This window comes from Salmo trutta, chromosome 38, assembly GCF_901001165.1.
Source record: "Salmo trutta chromosome 38, fSalTru1.1, whole genome shotgun sequence".
Classification (NCBI taxonomy): Eukaryota; Metazoa; Chordata; class Actinopteri; order Salmoniformes; family Salmonidae; genus Salmo; species Salmo trutta.
This window is the reverse complement of record NC_042994.1, coordinates 28211684-28220896: the sequence shown is the minus strand read 5'-3', so window position 1 is coordinate 28220896 and position 9213 is coordinate 28211684. Positions and strand designations below refer to the sequence as shown.

Here is a 9213-nt window from a genome sequence, read left to right as displayed (position 1 = left end):
TATAGGTGGCCCCCAGTCTTTGTAGCTTTAACAATTTCTACAGTACAAAATAAATCATTCAAGTGTAGAACTTCAGTAGAATGCCCCTCTAAAACCACACATTAGTTAAACAACTGCAGAATTTGTGCCCTAGTTTTTAAGACAATACTCACTGGTGTTAATCAGATCTCCTCTTTCACCACAAAAACGTCCTCTTCTTCCTTCGCTAAAACATCCTCTTCCACCCTGAAAGCTTCTTCCTCTTCTTTCACTGTAACATTATCTTACATTTACATTTACATTTAAGTCATTTAGCAGACGCTCTTATCCAGAGCGACTTACAAATCTTTCAATGTGATATCTTTCTCCTCTTCTTCTTCTTTTAATGTGATATCTTTCTCCTCTTCTTCTTCTTTCAATGTGATATCTTTCTCCTCTTCTTCTTCTTTTAATGTGATATCTTTCTCCTCTTCTTCTTCTTTCAATGTGATATCTTTCTCCTCTTCTTCTTCTTTCAATGTGATATCTTTCTCCTCTTCTTCTTCTTTCAATGTGATATCTTTCTCCTCTTCTTCTTTCATTCCGAAAGCTTCTTTATCGTCTTATTTGACTGTGACAGTCATCTCCTCCTCTTCCTCTTTAATATTCAATATTCAGTCCCAGAGATTCTTTTCCCGTCCAGCAGACCTCTTCTTTAGTAGGCGAGTCGCTTATTATTGAGCTCATGGTTGTGGATGTTTGCTAGCTAGCTAGCTAGCTCTTTTCGTCAAAGAAGTTCATGAATTTATCACTGCCGAAGTGAAAGCCATCCTCTCTTGAGGAATGCTGCTTTTTATAGTTAGCTTTGCAACAGTATACGTTTGGGATTGTTCTTTTTCTCTTCAATTAAGTGGGAAAAATAGGATGATCGAGCAGCAGTGAGGGCACTTCGATACTGCACGGTACTGTCTTTCCAAGCTAGTCGGAAGACTTTCAGTTTGGTGTAGCGCCATTTCCGTTCCAATTTTCTGGAAACTTGCTTCAGAGCTCGGGTATTTTCTGTAGACCAGGGAGCTAGTTTCTTATGACAAATGTTTTTTGTTTTTAAGGGTGCGAATGCATCTAGAGTACTGTTGAACTCTGACGTCCTTGGGTAGTTGGAGGGAGTCTGGAAGGGGATCTAGGAATCTTTGGGTTGTCCGAGAATGAATAGCACGGCTTTTGATGATCCTTGGTTGGGGTCTGAGCAGATTATTTGTTGCGATTGAAAACATAATAAAATGGTGGTCCGATAGTCCAGGATTATGAGGAAAAACATTAAGATAATCAATATATATTACTCCACGGGACAAAACTAGGTCCAGAGTATGACTGTGGCAGTGAGTAGGTCCGGAGACATGTTGGACAAAACCCACTGAGTCGATGATGGTTCCGAAAGCCTTTTGGAGTGGGAACTCCAAAACATTAGTACTCTCAAAACAAATGCGTTAAGGAAAATGTTTTTATAATTGTTTAAAAATATATATTTGTATGTTTAGCTCACATAATATAATTTAAAAGTATCAATTCAGGTGTCTGTACTTGAATAAGTGTGTCAAAAACGAATGTAGACATTAATGAATGCAATTCTATAGCTTCCAAAATATTTTTTTTTTACAACTGAGGCGTACCAAGATGGCTGCGCAGTGTCTGCAATACAGCGCCCCCTGTCAATAATCCAGGGTTTCTACACATCATTGATCATAAGTAATTTCAAAATAACAACATACACATATAGCCACACCCCTTGCTGACAGGTGTATACAATCGAGCACACATCCATGCAATCTCCATAGACAAACAATGGCAGTAGAATTGCCTTACTGAAGAGCTCAGTGACTTTCAACGAGGCACAGTCATAGGATGCCACCTTTTCCAACAAGTCAGTTCGTCAAATTTCTGCCCCGCCGGCCCGATCAACTGTAGGGGTGCTGTTATTGTGATGTGGAAACGCCTAGGAGCAACAATGGCTCAGCCACAAAATGGTAGGCCACACAAGCTCACAGAACAGCACTTCCGAGTGCTGAAGTGCGTAGCGCATAAAAATTGTCTGTCCTCGATTGCAACACTCTCTACCGAGTTCCAAACTGCCTCTGGAAGCAACATCAGCACAAGAACTGTTCGCCGGAAGCTTCATGAAATGGGTTTCCATGGCCGAGCAGCCGCACACAAGCCTAAGATCACCATTCGCAATGCCAAGCGTCGGCTGGAGTGGTGTAAAGCTCGCCGCCATTGGACTCTGGAGCAGTGGAAATACGTTCTCTGGAGTGTTGAATCACGCTTCACCATCTGGCAGTCCGACGAACAAATCTGTGTTTACAGATACCAGGGGAACGTTATCTGACCCAGTGCATAGTGCCAACTGTAAAGTTTGGTGGTGGAGGAATAATGGTCTGGGGCTGTTTTTCATGGTTCGGGCTAGGCCCCTTAGTTCCAGTGAAGGGAAATCTTAACGCTATAGCATACAATGACATTCTTGACAATTCTGTGCTTCCAACTTTGTGGCAACAGTTTGGGAAAGGCCCTTTCCCGTTTCAGCATCACAAGCAGTCAGAATGATGACAGCAGACGCTTGCACTTTCTCTTGAGCTACGTCTGGCATACAGGATATAGCCTACCTTTTAGGAGGACGATTTGCAGGCAGAAACAAATAAATGGGTAATCAATATTTTATTGAAAATGTGAAGGCACAATGTGTGCTCACCATGGTAGCCTGTGCACACATTTTCCTTTTCAATTCTGTTTTTTTTAACTGCACCTCGACTCCCGTTGCTTGTTTCTCCTCCACTTATTTCCATTAGCAATGTTTATTTACAGACATTGTAGTAAACTATTGTCTAATCATATTTAAGTTAATTCCCTTGGAAAGATAACTGCCATGTGATTGTTCGCAGCCCACAGATGACCTGGCCTACACGATCACCCCGACCTCAACCCAGTTGAGATGGTTTGGGATGAGATGGACCACAGAGTGAAGGAAAAGCAGCCAACAAGTGCTCAGCATATGTGGGAACTCCTTCAAGACTGTTGGAAAAGCATTCCGGGTGAAGCTGGTTGAGAGAATGCCAAGAGCGTGCAAAGCTGTCATCAAGGCAAAGGGTGGCTACTTTGAAGAATCTCAAATATAAAATATGTTAGGATTTGTTTAAAACTTTTTGGGTTACTACATGATTCCATATGTGTTATTTCATAGTTTTGCCCTGAAGCAAGGATATGCATATTCTTGGTACCATTTGAAAGGAAACACTTTGAAGTTTGTGGAAATGTGAATAGAATGTAGGAGAATATAACACAATAGATCTGGTATAAGAATATACAAAGAAAAAATACACATTTTTTTCTACCACCATCTTTGAAATGCAACAGAAAGGTCCCAGTTCTAGCTATCACTCTGGTTGTAATTCCGATGGTGTCCACAAGATGGCATCAGTGTATGTGCATAGTTTGAGATGGATAACTTGAAGTATGAGCGAACTACATGACATTTAGTGTGAAGTCACCCAGGTATGTTTGGGCAAATCGTGACAGAGACATTTGCATTCATATTACATTTTTCTGCAAGAACATCGTCAAATCTGTATACTTGGACTTTGATTTAGCTTTTCTAGTATTAATAGCCATATTATAAGTTAAACATTTACAAAACAACCAGTTTTCATAACTCTGAATATTCTTATCATTTTTGTCCAAAAGGAAAAGGCATGCTGTCGCAAAAGGTTAATCGTTGGCTATCTAGCTAGCTTTGTTTGACCCCGACTGGTGCTTATTTGACAAAGATACAGTCGATCAAATGAAGACTGGCCGCGTCATCGGCGTGCCATGAAGGCATCGCTCTCTGACCAAATTTGGCGTCCTATAGGATATACTACACCCCTAATGATATAGTGGAGTCTGGTTACGTTCTAGGATCTCTGAGGAATACATACGAACGTGATTTGACTGGTTGAAACAACGTTTAGGGTTAGATTTTCACAGATTCCTTTCTTTGCAAATTGAACGAGTGGAAATACAAATTCGATCATGCATGCTATATGGACATTTTTAGGATATGAAAAAGGATTTTACCTAACAAAACAACACTTCATGTTATCTCTGGGACCCTTTGGATGTTAAATCAGAGCATGATTTCAGAATGTAAGTACACATTTCACCTTCAGAGGTGAATTTATCAAACCTATCGCGGTGAAAAAAGTGTTTTGTTGTTAGGAGCTCTCCTCAAACAATAGCATGGCATTTTTTGCAGTAAATTGGACAGTGCAGCTATATTAACAAGAATTTAAGCTTTCAGCCGATATAAGATACTTATATGTACCGACATTTGTTCTTTCTCTAAAATCTGCGATCGTGACACAAGGCGCTACATGATTTACAACTGTCCCGTTAACGGGATGCCTATCCGTAAGAAGTTTTAATAACAACTTATTATTTATAATGACGGCCTACCAAAAGGCAAAAGGCCTTCTGCGGGATGAGGGCTGGGATTAAAAATAAATTAAATCAAAATATAGGACAAAACACATCACGACAAGAGAGACACACCACAAAACTACATAAAGAGAGACCTAAGAACAACATAGCAAGGCAGCAGCACATGACAACACAGCATGGTAGCAACACCACATGACAACATGGGAGCAGCACAAAACATGGTACAAACATTATTGGGCACAGACAACAGCACATAGGCAAGAAGGTAGAGACAACAATACATCACGCGAAGCAGCCACAACTGTCAGTAAATGTCTATGATTGAGTCTTTGAATGAAGAGATGGAGATAAAACTGTCCAGTTTGAGTGTTTGTTGCAGCTTGTTCCAGTCGCCAGCTGCAGCGAACTGAAAAGAGGAGCGACCAAGGGATGTGTGTACTTTGGGAACCTTTAACAGAATGTGACTGGCAGAACGGGTGTTGTATGTAGAGGATGAGGGCTGCAGTAGATATCTTAGATAGGGGGAGCGAGGCCTAAGAGGGTTTTATAAATAAGCATCAACCAGTGGGTCTTGCGCCAGGTATACAGAGATGACCAGTTTACAGAGGAGTATAGAGTACAGTGATGTGTCCTATAAGGAGCATGGTGGCAAATCTGATGGCCGAATGGTAAAAGAAACTCTAGCCGCTTGAGAGCGCCCTTATGTCTCTGTAATCTAGCATGGGTAGGATGGTCATCTGAATCAGGCTTAGTTTGGCAGCTGGGTGAAAGAGGAGCGATTTCAATAGAGGAAAACAAGTCTAGATTTAACCTTAGCCTACAGCTTTGATATGTGCTGAGAGGAGGACAGTGTACCATCTAGTCATACTCCCAAGTACTTGTTGTATGAGGTGACTATCTCAAGCTCTAAACTCTCAGAGGTAGTAATCACACCTGTGGGGAAGGGCATTCTTCCTACCAAACCACATGACCTTTGTTTTGGAGGTGTTCAGAACAAGGTTAAGGGCAGAGAAAGCTTGTTGGACACTAAGATAGCTTTGTTGTAGAGTGTTTAACACAAAATCCGGGGAGGGGCCAGCTGAGTATAAGACTGTATCATCTGCATATAAATGGATGAGAGAGCTTCCTACTGCCTGAGCTTTGTTGTTGATGTAAATTGAGAAGAGTGTGGGGCCTAGGATCAAGCTTTGGGGTACTCCCTTGGTGACAGGCAGTGGCAGAGACAGCAGATGTTCTGACTTTATACACTGCACTCTTTGAGAGAGGTAGTTAGCAAAACAGGCCAAAGAGCCCTCAGAGACACCAATACTCCTTACCTGGCCCACAAGAATGGAATGGTCTACTGTAACAAAAGCTTTGGCCAAGTCAATAGAAATAGCAGCACAACATTGCTTAGAATCAAGGGCAATGGTGACATCATTTAGAACCTTTAAAGTTGCAGTAACACATCCATAACCTGAGAGGAAAACAGATTGCATGTAGATGTATATAATGAACAGACTAGGTCTATACTGCTCCTACATGGTATATCAATACATCGTGTAGATGTATATAATGAACAGACTAGGTCTATACTGCTCCTACATGGTATATCAATACATCGTGTAGATGTATATAATGAACAGACTAGGTCTATACTGCTCCTACATGGTATATCAATACATCGTGTAGATGTATATAATGAACAGACTAGGTCTATACTGCTCCTACATGGTGTAACAATACATCATGTAGATGTATATAATGAACAGACTAGGTCTATGCTGCTCCTACATGGTATAACAATACATCACGTAGATAGATAATTATATACATTGGTGTTCCACATTTTTTTTTCAAACACAATATTTTGCATTAATCAAATCCTTTTTACAATCAGCACCTGAGTTCTCTCTGACATGGTGGAATAATACTAATGGGAATATTTATGAGGTAGTGAATGTTTTTCATGTCAACAACTTAATGTTATCAGAACAACGTTATCACATTTTCATACACCTTTAGCTTGATGAATGGTACAAGAATGTATGCAATGAAACAACTAAATTCAAGAGATTAAGGTTAAAACAAAGAAATAAAACTTCCAATAATCTACTTAATTATTTACATTTTGAAATATCCAAATCATAAAATGAACATTAAGGCTTGATACTATCCAATCAATCAAAGTTCCTAATCAAAACAAAATGTTAAAATCAGATTTTATATATGATCATGGTCTCAATCAAAAATAAAAAGTAGACCTATTCTTTTTTTGAAAGCTTTCATACATAGTTTGGTTTTGTGTGGCATAAAAAAAATACATTCTCAATCAAAAACATAAGTCAGAACACAGCCTCTCTATTCTCTCATGTGATTTCAGGTCCTCTGACTGGGAAAATGTCTTTCCACATTGAGAGCAGTGGTATGTCTTCTCCTCCAGTGTATGTATTATTTCGTGCTTATTCAGATGCCTTAACCGGGTAAAACTATTTTCACACTGGGAGCAGTGTGTGTCCTCTCATGCTGGTTCAGGTTTCCTAACTGGGTAAAACTCTTTCCACACAAGGAGCACTGGTAGGGCTTTTCACGCGTGTATATCCACTCATGCTTTTTCAGGCTCCCCCACCAGGTAAAACTATTTTCACAATGGGAACAGTGGTAAGGCTTCTCTCCTGTGTGTGCCCTCTCATGCGTTCTTAGGTGCCCTAACCGGGTAAAAGTCTTTCCACAGTGGGAACAGTGATAAAGCTTCTCTCCTGTGTGTGCCTTCTCATGTGTTCTCAGGTTCCCTAACTGGGTAAAACTCTTTTCACAGTGGGAACAGTGATAAGGCTTCTCTCCTGTGTGTGCTCTCTCATGCGTTCTCAGGTGCCATAAACTGATAAATATTTTTCTACACTGGGAGCAGTGGTAGGGCTTCTCTCCTGAGTGTGTTTTCTCGTATTTTTTCAGGCTCCCTGAATGGGTAAAACTCTTTCCACATTGGGAACAGTGATGAGGCTTCACTCCAGAGTGTATTCTCTCATGTCGTTTCAGGCTGTCTATCTGGCAAAACCTCTTCCCAAAGTCTGAGCAGTGGTAAGGCTCTTCTACTGTGTGTGTTCTCCCATGCTCTTTAAGTGTCCATAACCGCTTAAAACTCTTTCCACAATGGGAGGTGGGGTGTCGTCCCGCTGGTTTGGGCATCTCTGGGTCTGGTTCCCCTGAAGGACTCTTCCCGCTGTCAGAGTGAGAGTCTGGCCTCTCTCCTGCCAAATACAAACAGAGTATTTGGTTAAACAGCCCTAACTGAAACCGCCACATGATTAAACTATGAGGTTTAATCCAGACTAGATCCCTCAAAAATGGTACATTTGGATCTTGAATCCTGAATGGTTGATAGCTGTTAATCACGATGATCCACTGGTAATGCCTGTTGACAGTTCCATTCTACACATCCACTGTCCCATCAGCCCAGCCAGGCAATTCATAAACTAATCTCCACTCTGAAAAAAACATTTTGACATTATTACCCCTTAGCTTCTGGTAGTCTAACATTTGGTTTGTATAAACTAGGGATGTGACAAATGTTTTTAGCTGATAGGACTGGAACCCGGTGAGGTCGTCTGCTGCAACAGCCAAGAGCATGCAAAGCTATCATCAAGGCAAAGCGTGTCTACTTTGAAGAACCTAAAATATAAAATATATTTAGATTTGTTTAATATTTTTTGGTTACTATATTATTCTATAATAATGCCCCCTCCTGTACTACCTGTTCACCCATGACTGCGTGGCCACGCATGTCTCCAACTCAATCATCAAGTTTACTGACCACCCAGCAGTGGTAGACCTGAGTACAGCCTACAGGGAGGAGGTGAGGGCCTACAGGGAGGAGGTGAGGGCCTACAGGGAGGAGGTGAGGGCCTACAGGGAGGAGGTGAGGGCCTACAGGGAGGAGGTGAGGGCCCTGGCAGAGTGGTGCCAGGAATATAACCTCTCCCTCAACATCAACAAAACTAAGGAGCTGGATTTGTGTGTATTGTTTGGTATTATGTTTTGCTAGGTATTACTGCACTGTTGGAGCTAGAAACACAAGCATTTTTCACCTGGAATAACATCTGCAAATATGTATATGCGATCAATAGAATGTGTGTAGAATGCCCTTTTAAAGCCACACAGTTCAACAACAGCAGCGTTTGGCCCATGTTTTTAAGACAGTACTCACTGGTGTTCATTACATCTCCAGTCTCCTCTAATGTGACAGTAATCTCCCCCTCCTCCTTCACTCCAAAAAATGTCTTTCTCTTCAGTCTCCTCTAATGTGACAGTAATCTCCCCCTCCTTCGATCCCAAAATGTCTTCCTCAGTCATCCCCCCCTCCTCCTTCACTCCAAAAACTGCATCCTCCTCCTCTTTCACTCTGAAAGCTTCTTCCTCTTCTTTCACTGAAACGTCTTCTTTCACTGTAACAGCCTCATCCCCGAAATGTTTCGGCTATGTTGACTAGCAAGCTAACGAGATGGCTGACAGGAGCAGCGTCTTCTTCTTCTTCTTTGGTATTATGGCGGTCTGCAAATAAATGTTATAGGTGCATGCCGCCACCTACTGTATGGCTGTGCATCAACCTACTCTGTAGTATGAATTCTTTACACTGTGAAAAAAAATGATCTAGCAACTAACCCTACACCCGTTTAAAACTCATCACCGTTTCCACTACTTTGGACCTATCTGATCCTACACCAGGACAGCAGCCCGGGAGGACGGGACACTATCGCTCAAAACACCTTGTAACTCTTCTGCAGTAAAATCTCATAAACACAAGTACTT

General features: G+C 41.3%; 1 long non-coding RNA gene across 1 annotated transcript; it reads right to left on the bottom strand.

The window, feature by feature from the left end:
• Positions 1 to 6243: 6243 nt before the first annotated feature.
• LOC115178255 (uncharacterized) lies at positions 6244 to 8801 on the bottom strand. The gene is made up of 2 exons (XR_003872585.1): positions 8612 to 8801; positions 6244 to 7655 (listed from the first exon to the last, which is right to left on the bottom strand). It is a non-coding gene; the product is annotated as an uncharacterized LOC115178255 (long non-coding RNA).
• Between the last annotated feature and the right edge of the window lie 412 nt (positions 8802 to 9213).